The 12,889-nt window shown below is 39.1% G+C and overlaps 1 protein-coding gene and 1 pseudogene across 2 annotated transcripts in view; one reads left to right on the top strand and one right to left on the bottom strand.

Moving 5' to 3' along the window:
* The window catches only part of GNAQ (G protein subunit alpha q), a 341,433-nt gene that overhangs the window by 221,332 nt on the left and 107,212 nt on the right, over positions 1–12,889 (bottom strand). The window lies entirely within an intron of this gene.
* On the top strand, positions 11,834–12,300 carry LOC141583441 (small nuclear ribonucleoprotein Sm D2 pseudogene; annotated as a pseudogene).

Raw genomic sequence — 12,889 nt, 5'->3', positions numbered from 1 at the left:
ACAGTACTATAATGCACCATATTGGCACCTGAAAAGCTGCCTTTGGTTTTCATCCAGTGGCAAGTGCTTTTACTCACCTTACCTAGTCTCAGCCCTGACTCAAATTCTCTATTCCCAAAATAACTGGGATAACCATCACCAGCATTTCAGTATTTAAATTCAGAGGGTTTGGAGATTTTTAGCTTGAATTGTTTATTCTTAATTTTATTGGATATAGACTGCATGTCAGATGTTCTTCTAGTATCAAGGATGCAGGACAGACACAGTCATTACTTTCACAGAGGTAACATGCAAGTGTAAGCAGATGACATACAGATAGATGAATAATAAAATATCTAACAGAGATGGATGCTATGCATTAAAGAATTAAAGGACGATGAAATACAGAGTGACCTGTCTGCTGCTTTGAGAGACCTTCTTAAGAAAGTACATAAAAGCTAATATTCAAGAATCAGCAACAAGAAAATTAGAAGGAAACAGCATTCCAAGCGGTTGACCAGCTGACATGAAGGCTGAAATGGGAACACATTTAGCTAAATGTTGGAGGTATAAGAGGGCCAGTGTGGTTGTGGCATAGCAACTGGATGGGAGAGAGGTAGGAGGCAAAGTGGGAGCACTGGCTACAGAAACACTGGCCAAGTCACCTGGACCATTATATTTTAGGAAACAAGTTGGATTTCACTCTAAGTGCACTGGACAGTTTTGGAATTTAAACCAGGGTAGTGATAGGCCTCCATTTATGCTAAGTAAAGAATTGATGATTGTTAAGGACAAGTTAGTAGGTTATTCCAATAATCCAAACACCAAAAAAATCCTTAAAAAGTTTGCATGGGGATGAGGAGAGTGATAGTTTGGAGATGGATGAAGTGAAAAAGAGAGGAGATGACAAAGGGGAAACTCTTAGATTTTGGGATTGATGGATGGAGACACTAGATTCTTAGAGAAGCCTGAAGAGGAAAGAGTTTGCAGAGGGAGGACATTGAGTTTGAAATGTGTATTCATTCCAATGAAAAGCACTCTTGTACACCTAGAAGGTTCACAGCATCGACATGAGGGCTACCCACAAAGGATGAAACGGAGGATTTGATTTGTGTCCTACATTCTCTAGGCCTCAAAGGCAAGGACATAGACATGACTGAGCATCTTCTGCTAATGTGTGAGTCAGAGCAGGCTGCAAAACCTGGGATATAATTTCACTTCCTATGATATAAATCTCCTTAGCTAAAGAAAAGGTAAGAATCTTGTTGGTCACTAAGTTACACACACACACACAAACACACACACACACTCATTTATACAGCGGTACCATCTGGTGGAGCACAGTGGCTACGCCTATAATCCCAGCACTTTGGGAAGCCAAGGCCGAGGTGGGTAAATTGCTTGAGCCCAGGAGTTCAAAGCCAGCATGGGAAATATAGTGAAACCCCATCTCTACTAAAAATACAAAAATTAGTGGTGGCACGTGCCTGTGGTTCCAGCTACTAGGGAGGCTGAGGTAGGAGGCTCACTTGAGCCCAGGAGGCAGAGGTGGCAGTGAGCTGAGATTGCACAGCTGCACTCCTGGGTAACAGAGTATGACACTGTCTCAAAAAAAAAAAAAAAAACAAAACCTGGCACCATTGCTACATGCACACTTCTTTTGGAGAAAACTGGGACTTCACTGAACATTATTTGGGAAGCAGGATGATATAAAAATATGAAGTCATAATAATAACGGATTTTAAAAAGTGGGAACCCTTCAAACTTAATACACCACCCACAGAATTTAACTTTTCCCAGATAATAAAAAAAAGTGACACATGCAATCCAGACTGTTAAGGCACACATAAACTGCACACTTTAAAAATGCAGTGGATTAGAAATAATGAGATGCACTTCTGAAAAGCACTCTGAAGTCCTTATTAACCCTGCAAATACTTCTTCAGTATAGAATGGCTCATATGGTCCTCCTCAAAAGAAAACAATGAATTACATTTGTAACAGAAGAAACGGCTCAAGATGGATTTGAAATGCTGTTTTCCACCTTATTTCATTTTCATCAGGATATCAGCTACAGACAGAGGTGTGGCACAGAAAGAACGTCACCTGAAGTCAGGGGCCCTCCCAGCCCTGTCCACAGGAGACCCACTTGGCCAATGAGAGCTAAGGATGAGCGAATTGGCCTGGATAACCTCAAGGGTTTTCTCTCCAGCGTTGGATTTCATGATCATTTTCCTTCACTGTATGTTGTTGTACAGCATTAAAAACTATTAAATTTTTCATGAGGCAGGAAAAAAAAAACATGTCACCTAGTATTCACTATGTATTCAAATAATAATTCAAATAAGTTGACTAAAACTATAGCAATCTTCTTTCAAGGTTAATATGTCAAGATTTTTTTTCTTTTACTCATGTGGCTCTTCATTTTGAGCCTCTAAAAATAATTATCTTTCGAGGTAGGGGAATTAAGGTGCTAGAGGGAGCCAGCCAAGTACTGCCCCAATTAAGAGAAGCAATGATTTGGGAAGTCAAAAAAATACACAGGTTTTCGGACTGCAGAAAGCAGCATGCTTTCGAGCTAATATTATCCCAATAATTTCAAATAATGACACTGAGAATACTAAGAAGGACTTACATATGTTCCAAGTGTGCCTAATAAGCATAAAACCACAAAAGGATCTGCAAGGTAGAAAGCATCATGGAAAACAATAGTTACTGAATCTGCACATGCAGAGCAATTACTAACCTTTAAGGACTTTTAGAAGTCCACTGTTCATGTGGCACCTAATAGTCAGTTAAAAGAAAAATTAGAGAAATATTTCCCTTTTCTTAAGAAATCCATTTTTCTTTCTTAAGAAAGAAAAAAGAGCAGGATTAAAACAAAGACACATGTACAAACAAGCCAAACCTGTGCATTGTTCACATTTTAAAATTCTCTCTTGGGGGGAAATGTTGAGGTTGATCAAAAACCATAGTACCTGCTGGGGGGCGGGGGGTGGTCTCATCATTGGCATTAAACCACCCAGCAAGGATTCTTTAAAGTAATCATTTCCAAATGGCTAATTTGGGAGAATCCAACTATGCCATGAAGAGAAACATTAGGAAATCATTTGGGTTCTCACTTCCCTTAAAACAAAAAAAATATAAGATTCGGCTTTTGTAAAAAGCCGAAACATTTGTCATTGGAGACAGAAGTGGCCCCTTTGTAAGGAATGCTCAGAGAACTTCGAAGATAGGTATATGAAATGCCCCTGTTCTTTTAGGTTATAATTATTCCAAAGCAGTCCTATGATGCTTCTGTGTATTTGCATGTGCTGTCCAAAAGAGAGGAGAAACATCTGGCACCACCAATTTTGAAGTCAAGACAATTTCACCTGCCAGTTAAAAAGGGTACCCTATGGTTTGTTTCATTCATTTAAATTTTGTCCTCTAATTTATTTCGCGTAATGGCCATATGTTTCCTCAGTATTCAATCCAGCAACAGCAACACATATGCAATAAAATGGTAACAGAGCAGGACTCTCTCTTCCTGTCTTTCCCTTTCAATTTCTTCAGAAATAGCAATAGTCGACCTGAGCCTAAAATAAATAAATGCCCGTTTCCTTACTCTCAGGTAAATTGCACGTGGAAATGTGCCTTCTTCCTGCTAAGAGAAGAATCTCTTGGCTTGGAAGTATCACACCCTGAAATGTATAACCAGAGGCAGGAAATGAGAAAGGACACTCTTACAACCAGATTTACTCCTTGAGGAAGTAAAATTAAAGAAAGCACATTGGTGCATTTTATTAATATTTAGTAAGGTCTGCACATATGATGACTTCCTACCATTTGCCTGAAAAATGAGGAAGTGAAACCAATTAGCCTCTTAATTCAAATTGAGTCTCTCCTCTTGCTCCACAACTCATGGAAATGATCCAAGAAGCAAAAACTAGAGTTAAAGGGGAAGAGACATCATAATCCAAGATATAATGTATGGCTCTTGGAACAGTTATTAGCTTAGGCCTCATGACCCAACAAATGCTGTATGAATAATAGCACTATATACTCAGACATTATTTTTAATACACTGACCCAATAATATATGAAAATAACCTTGGGGGGAAGCATAATAAATGTGATTTCAGTTTTCAGAAAAATGATCAGAAACTAGCTGTCATATATGCAACCTTTCCCCTGAAATGTTTCATCACAGAAAAGGTACAAAAGTCATTAAGTCATCTAATGGAAACAGTGCTTCACATAAACTATACTCGCTTACTTGAACCAATAAGGAAGTTAACAGAAATTAAATCAACTAAATGCAAAACACTTAAATCAAAAAAAGAAAATACTGAATCACCAGGCATCACTAAGTTGGGTGATATTTCCAGGAGTTTGTAAAATCACACCCATACCCGTACATTCACACCCACTAATGAGCTGGGGCAAGGTTTCAAAAACCAAAAGCTGTAGTCTAATACTTTAGAATGATTTCTTTTTTATCGTGTTGTGTACTCATGGCTTTCCAAAATATACTCACCATCAACGTATTTTTTAATTTTTAATTTTTTATTTATTTTATTTTATTTTTTTAATAAGATGGGGTTTCACCATGATGGCCAGGCTGGTCTTGAACTCCTGACCTCAGCTGATCCAACCACCTCAGCCTCCCAAAGTGCTAGGATTACAGGTGTGAGCCACCGCACCTGGCCAACATTTTTTTTTTTTTTTTTTTTTTTTTAGAAACCTGTCGATATACCACATACTAAATGAAATGACTGCTCCGTTATTCTAATCACCAACAAACTATACTTGAGAATGTAGAGGTGGGAAAACTTTCCATGATGAAGTATTTTTTCCACATATTCTTAATAAATATTATTGCTGAGGCAATTAAGTCATTACTTATTGCTTGTTTTGTACTGTAACAGGTGCCACAGGAATTTTATAAAGTACAGGTAATAAATTTTTTCTAAATGACAGCTTTATGTATATCACATACATATCCTACAACTCAGCCATTTAAAATGTCATCCCAACACTTTGGGATGCCGAGGCGGGCAGATCACTTGAAGTCAGGAGTTCAAGACCAGCCTGGCCAATATGGTGAAACCCTGTCTCTACTAAAAATACAAAACCTAGCTTGGTGTGGTGGCGCATGTCTATAACCCCAGCTACTTGGGAAGCTGAGACAGGAGAATTGCTTGAACCTAGGAGGAGGAGTTTGCAGTGAGCGAAGATCGCATGTCTGCATCCCAGCCTGGGTGACAGAGCAAGACTCCATCTCAAAATAAATAGAGTTCAGTGATTTTTAGTACATACACAGATATGTGCAAGCATCACTACAATCCATTTTAGAGCATTTTCATTTGATTAATGAGATTATTAAGGAGTTGTCAAATACCTCACTATTCAAAACATCACACTACTTAGGCAGAAAAGCTTCCTGCTAAATGCATTCCTTCTCATTTTGGCTTTCAAGTACAGTTGTCCCTCAGTATCAAGGGGACTGGTTCTAGGACAACCCCCCACCCGCCATGGATACCAAAATGTGCAGATGCATAAGCCCCAAATATAAAATGGTATAGCATCTGCATACAGACTACACACACATCCTCCTGTATACTTTAAATTATCTTTACATTACTTATAACACCCAATACAATGTAAATGCTATGTAAATAGCTGTTATACTATATTGCGATTGATTTTTTGTTGTTATTTTTAAGTATTTTGCATCTGAGGTTGGTTGAATCCACGCAGCCCAGAAGGCTAATTATATATATATTTCTATGAGGACTTTATATAGATTCATATGTGGGCTTTGATGTAACTGCTTTTTACTCTTCCTATGTAACATACGACAGTTTGGATCTGATCCAACAGCCTATGAGATGCTATTGAAAAGTTCTGAGCAGGTAAGAACTTTACCACAGGACTCATGAAGAAGACAGAGGCATGGCACAAACAGTTCAATTTTACAGGGAAGAAACATGACAAAGAAATGGGACCAAAGAAAGCTACGGCAAGGCCCACACAGGAGGTAAGACCACGAAATTGTGTGGTGAAAATAGGCAGGAAGGAAGGACTTAATACTAAAAAGATACAACAGACAGGCCGTGGCTGTGGTCTGCCGTGCAGTGAGAGAAAGAAGAGACCAACAAAGAAGCACGGCTTGAACCTGAGAGTTCAAGAAAATGGGAGTGCCTTTAGCACCGTCGGGGGATCCAGAAGGAAAACTGGAGAAAGGTGAAGGTGATAGCCCACTTTTAGCTGTGTTATCTTGGCAAATCCATTTCCAGGGAGTAGAGGCTAGAAGCGCAATTCTGGAAAGGTTCCTCATAGGACTTTGGAAGGGAAAGTTGCTAAGAATCCACAACTGAATATTCAAAGCAGGAGACAAAATCATCTGATACTGGTTGAGCAAGGTTTCAGATGTGGTGGGAGGACCAGTGGAACTAGGCAGATGAGACTGAGAGGGCCCCCTGTCCCTCTGCGATGCAGCAAATGGCTGCATGAAGGAGGAGAGGGCAACCTTGAAGGTTCTCTGAATGTGAGGGTCTGCCCAGGCTGACCTGGGAAAGACACGGATACAAATCAAGTTTATCCCACCTTCCAGTGTCACCTCTTTCCTGTTGTTCCTATATCAGGTATGTCCCCATGACCTTCCTAAGGATAAGTAACAAGGAGCAAAGAAGGTTCTAGAAATGTTGAATAAATACACACATTTATGGTCTTTTATGGCAGTGGCCATGAAACTCTACCTCAGAACATCCACTGGGGCAGAAGTAAATTTCCAATTCTGTTAATGCATGCAATGGCTAGGCATGAGTCATGTGCCTTCAGTTTGATCAGAAAATTCTGATCCTGCATCAAGAAGAATTAAGTATGTTTGTTCAAATATTCAAGTATGTCACTAGGAATATTTTAGTCACCTTATTGGAAGTTCATTTATTTTTACTAAATTAACTAAAACTTTTGAGGAGTACAATTGATGTCCCAACCTATTTCTGACTATAAGCTCATAAATTTCACCACCTTGAGATAGAATAAAGCATAAGTAATGCTAAAATACTAATTAAGTTCCCTCTTTTCTCTCCCAATTCATGTCCAGAAACGAATAACACAGAAAGCAAAGAAAATAGAAAAAAATCCAAACCACAAGTCATTAGCCATAACAGATAATCAGTTGGGTGAAAAAATTCATTCTAGACCTTTGATTTCAACCTAATTTTAGAGTAATTATTTTGTCCAACAAGAATTAGTAAGAATCAAACAGATAATGCCATATAGAGAATATTTTATAATCATAGTATGTTGGGTGTTTTGAAACATGCCCATTGAACTCTTTTGCACATTAAGAATACAAAACACTATGTGGGCAAGCTTGATTTCTGTACCCTCCCCATTTTTTTTTTTTTTGAGACGGAGTTTCGCTCTTGTTACCCAGGCTGGAGTGCAATGGCGCGATCTCGGCTCACCGCAACCTCCGCCTCTTGGGTTCAGGCAATTCTCCTGCCTCAGCCTCCTGAGTAGCTGGGATTACAGGCACGCACTACCATGCCCAGCTAATTTTTTGTATTTTTAGTAGAGACAGGGTTTCACCATGTTGACCAGGATGGTCTCGATCTCTTGACCTCGTGATCCACCCGCCTCGGCCTCCCAAAGTGCTGGGATTACAGGCTTGAGCCACCGCGCCCGGCCTACCCTCCCCATTTTAACCAAATCCAAGAAAGTGATTCTGATTGGATTATGTCACAGCTATGTACTTGCTGATGTCCTGATACTTAAAGATTAGGGTGACCATATAATTTATCATTCGTGCCAGGCAAGGTGGCTCACGCCTATAATCCCAGCACTTTGGGAGGCCGAGGCAGGGGGATCACGAGGTCAAGAGATCGAGACCATCCTGATCAACATGGTGAAACCCCGTCTCTACTAAAATACAAAAATTAGCTGGGTGTCGTGGCGCATGCCTATAGTCCCAGCTACTCAGGAGGCTGAGGCAGGAGAATGGCTTGAACCCAGGAGGTGGAGGTTGTGGTGAGCCGAGATTGCGCCATTGCACTCCTGCCTGGCGCCGGGTAACAGAGCAAGACTCTGTCTTAAAAAAAAAAAAAAAAAAAATTATCATCCCTAAAAGGATATTCTAAGAGTAAAAGGGGTACTATTAAAAACTGTACTAGGACAATACATGTAAACTACAATATTCCTAGGCAAATTGGGACAGATAAATGATCCTATTAAAAGTATTCTGGAATAGAAGGTTGTAAAAGAGTACTTAAAAAGCTGAAGAGAAGTTTTAAAGGTGAAGAATAAAGGGCATGGGAAAAATCTGAGTATTAGCAGTAATACATAGTCCTAATATCCCTTATGGTGCATATTTACAGATTCTAAAATGTTTATGAACTCCCACAACAAACAAGGCTTTAAAAATAGGACCTAGGTAGGACACGGTGGCTCACACCTGCAATCCCAGTACTTGTAGGAGGTCAAAGAGAGCAGACTGCCTAAGCTCAGGAGTTTGAGACCAGCTTGGACAACACGGCCAAGCCCCAAGTCTAAAAAACAATACAGAAATTAGGCGAGTGTAGTGAGAACCTGTGATCCCAGCTACTTGAAGGAATGAGGGGAGAGGATCACTTGAGCCTGGCAGGTTAAGGCTGCAGTGAGCAGAGATCACACCACTACACAGAGATCACACCACCGCATAGAGATCATAGCACTGCACTGCAGCTTGAGTGACACAGTAAGACCCCATCTCTCAAAAAAGAAAAATTAAATTTTAAAAAGGATCTAACACACTGGGAGAAAATATTTGTAAAATACTACAGAGTTAACAGTGAAATGTATTTAAAAATTTGCAACTCAAATTTTTTTTTTCAAATCTCCCAATAAGGAAAAGGCCAATTGGAAAAAACTTATAATAACTAATTAAAAAACTATTTAGCCTTACAAGTATTAAAAGAATTAACAAATTCAAATGGCAATGACATATTATTTTTCACATATTAAATAGTCAAAGATGTTTTTAAATGATCATATTCAGGATTTGGAACTCTAAGGCAAAATTGGCATTCTATACACCAATGGGAGAAATACAAACAGCCACAAAGCTTTCTGCAAAAACTCAGCAATAGCTATCATGCATCAAAATATTGTATACATTCCTGCTCCAGTGACTCTACTCTTAGAAACTTCCCCCAAGGAAATATTCAAGCTAATATTTGCAAATATTAGCTATAGGATGTGTATCTATAGATGATTAAAAACATCAAAAAATCAAAATATAAACATTTAACAATAAGGAATGGGTAAAATAAATGATGGTCACATGATGGGAGACTATGCAGCCATGAGAAGCAATATTTTATTACATTTAACTAAATAAAAAATGTTTACGATATATTGCCACATGGAAAGAGTGGACTGCAAATTCATATGTAAACCTTACACCAGTTCTTGAAAATTTACACTTATACACACACAAACACACACACACACACACCCCCACACACACACACAGACACAGAGTTGGAGCTGGTCTCCAACTCCCTTTCTATGTTAGATACAGAAAGAGATAGGGCAAAAAAATTTATAATAAAGTATTGAAAGTGATTATCTCTGGGTGATAGGATGAGTAACTTCTCTTTTTCCTATTGCTAACTTATATTTTCCCAATTTAACATTAAAATGGTATATTTTGTAAAAACAAAACAGTTGTTAAGAGACTGAAAAAAACCGTTCTAGCCCCTTATAAGGACTTTCCATCAAAGATGTAACAGAACTGGTAATAGAGCTAAAAGATCATGTTCTTTTAGTCAGAAGATGTCAAACCTAAGGTGGCTTTGGGTTCTATTTGGAATTCCTCTAAGACCAGCCTTGTGAAGATAAAACTGAGATAAAATATAAAAGAAAACGTCAGAGAGTGGTCAAGTATTATATAAAGGAATGATTTTAATAGTGAGCCATTAGAAGAACATGCTTTGGGTTGAGTTGTTTTTCTTAATTCTGCAGTGATCCATCACTCTGCTTTGTGAGTACTGTGATGCACTTGGAAAATGGTTGGCTGGACAGAGCATAAACAGAACTGGCATGCTGGATGAAAACCACAGCCCTCACATTAGTAACCCTTGTCCTGATCAATGGAAACAAAAAATAATAAGGCATTCCCAATAGATTTCTTGGGAAACTTACCGAAAAGCAGGAAATGAATTAATCCCCACTACATGTATTTCTCATAGTCCTTGACCTCAGGACCCTAAACACAGTAAAAGGCTCAGAGGAGAAAAGGCTAACACATAATTATCTTAATTGTACCCCTTCAAATATCCATGCATAAAAAAAACTTTCAAAAATAAAGACACCTGAAATCTACCAAAATGTGATCAATAGCTGTGTCTGGCTTGTAAAAATTATCTTTTTGTCTATATTTTACAAATTTCTAACAAGCATTTATTCAATTCAATTTTAAGCAATCTTTGCAATCCTTGCAAATTTGCTGCACTTGGATCCAATAACTAACCAATTTGCTATGTGACTGTGAATAAGTGAATTTACCTTTCTGGGTTTCGTTTAGCATTGAATGGGCTGGAACATATGAATGCTGATTAAAGACAATGAATGTGTCTAATATAGTAGCAGGTAATGCTTTAAGAATGATGACTTCTTAATGGATAGAAACAAAATCTATGACTAAAACATTATTTGTAGACATTCCACTAGGTTCCAGTTAGCATACAGACTAGTAACCTCATATGGCAGATATTGGGCATTGCAGAACCCATTTCTGACCTCAAAAGCTCTCAGGTCAACATAGATTTGAAGATTATTCTAACACATGAACAAGAAAAGGGATCGCCTTAGGGGTTTTGACTCATAAGCCAAATTTGAGCCTCAGGATCATTTTAAAACCAAGCTACAAACCAAATAAGAAACTTAAGCGATAGTAACTACAGTATATACTGACACATGTTCATTGTCTTGAGAAAAGTAAAAATACGTTATATAAGATTTGTCAAATATGACATGACAAAGGCAAGAACGCTAGGAATGTTAGTCCCTTTTCTGCCATTAAAATGTTTAACTTTCAAAAGGAATAATATGGGTCACAATTACCCATATTTACAAGAGAGTCACACCGGAAAGTGTCTTCTCTTTCTATAATGGTATAAATCTCTAGTATGCACATTCATGTGAGACCATCCTAAATTAAAGCTTGATATTCCCTACTACGCAAATTGGAAAAAAAAAAAAATACCTTTATCCTGGAAGTAACTTTTATTTTTTTAGCAGGGGGATGAAGTCTTGCTCTGGTGCCCAGGCTGGAGTACAGTGGCGCGATCTCAGCTCACTGCAACCTCCGTCTCCCAGGTTCAACCAACTCTTCTGCCTCAGCCTCCCAAGAGTAGCCTGGATTACAGGCACGTGTCACCACACCCAGCTAATTTTCGTATTTTTAGTAGAGATGGAATTTTGCCATGATGGCCAGACTGGTCTCCAACTCCCTACCTCAGATGATCCACCCACCTGATCCTCCCAATGTGCTGGGATTACAGGCATGAGCCACAGTCCCTGGCCAGTGAAAACTGTCCAACGTGGTGTTAGGCAACTACCAGAATATTGCTTAAGAAGAACATCTGGTAGTGAGACTATGTTTCTCACAGAGGACAAAACAGGTAGGCAGTATGAACAAATGATACCTGTTCAAAATCTACTGATTCATTCAGAATACATATATATTACTAACAATAGGATATCTGGTTAATGGCAATACCAGTTGTTTTTTTTCTCTTAATCTTTTCTGTATTTTAAAAATGTGGAGGCAGCAGCAATGCAGAGGAAATGGGAGTGAACCGAGAGCTTATTGACCAACATGAGCCTCCTCAACAAGCCCAAGAATGAGATGACCCCGGAGGAGCTGCAGAAGGGAGAGGAGGAGGAATTTAACACGGGTCCACTCTCTGTGCTCACTCAGTCCGTCAAGAACAACACCCAAGTGCTCATCAACTGCCGCAACAATAAGAAGCTCCTGGGCCATGTGAAGGCCTTCAACAGACACTGCAACATGGTGCTGGAGAACGTGAAGGAGATGTGGACTGAGGTACCCAAGAGGGGCAAGGGCAAGAAGAAGTCCAAGCCAATCAACAAAGACCGCTATATCTCCAAGATGTTCCTGTGCAGGGGGACTCAGTCATTGTGGTCAAGCGGAACCTACTCATCGCCCACAAGTATGAGCCACCTATCCCTGTCTGTCAACAGAACTCACTCCCCTGTCCTACAGAGACCGCTGCCACTGGTGTTGAGAATAATAAAACTCTGTACTTTTTTCTAGTGGTTTAAAAAAAAACGAAACAAAGTGGCATATTTGAAAATAAATTGCTTTAATGATCAAAAACTATAATAAAAGCATTTTAGAATTATTCTAATAGGGCTCACAAATCTTCAGCCATATTATATTAGATCATCTGGCTCCATTTAACAACCAAGAAAGGTTGTTTTATGAAGCTACGTATACAAGATGCAGGTTGTCACTTACACCATTTGTTTAAAACACTCAGTCATCCATGCACCATCAATCTGCCTCAGCCCATATATCCCCTTTAGACCGGAAATCAAACCATTCCTATTCCCTCCTCCACCAAATTTACCATTCAGCAATATCTGATTCCTCTCTGGTCAGGCCCAGTAGGGAATATGCTTGGAAACAGGTGGAAGTTCATGGGGCCCCTCACATAACCCTGTGAACCACCATCTCTTCCACTGAGGCACTGCTCCAACCTCTGTCACTCACTGTAATGCAAGAGAAATCTGGTCTGCTACTTTGACACTAACTTAGCTTGCCCAGTGTAAAATTAACTGTGTGAAATACAGTCAAACTGTCAATGAACACAAGATGACACACTGCCTTTTATTTATTTGCTAATTTTTT

Source organism: Saimiri boliviensis, chromosome 2 (genome assembly GCF_048565385.1).
Source record: "Saimiri boliviensis isolate mSaiBol1 chromosome 2, mSaiBol1.pri, whole genome shotgun sequence".
Classification (NCBI taxonomy): Eukaryota; Metazoa; Chordata; class Mammalia; order Primates; family Cebidae; genus Saimiri; species Saimiri boliviensis.
The sequence above is the reverse complement of the archived record's forward strand: the minus strand, read 5'-3'. Positions and strand labels throughout refer to the sequence as shown.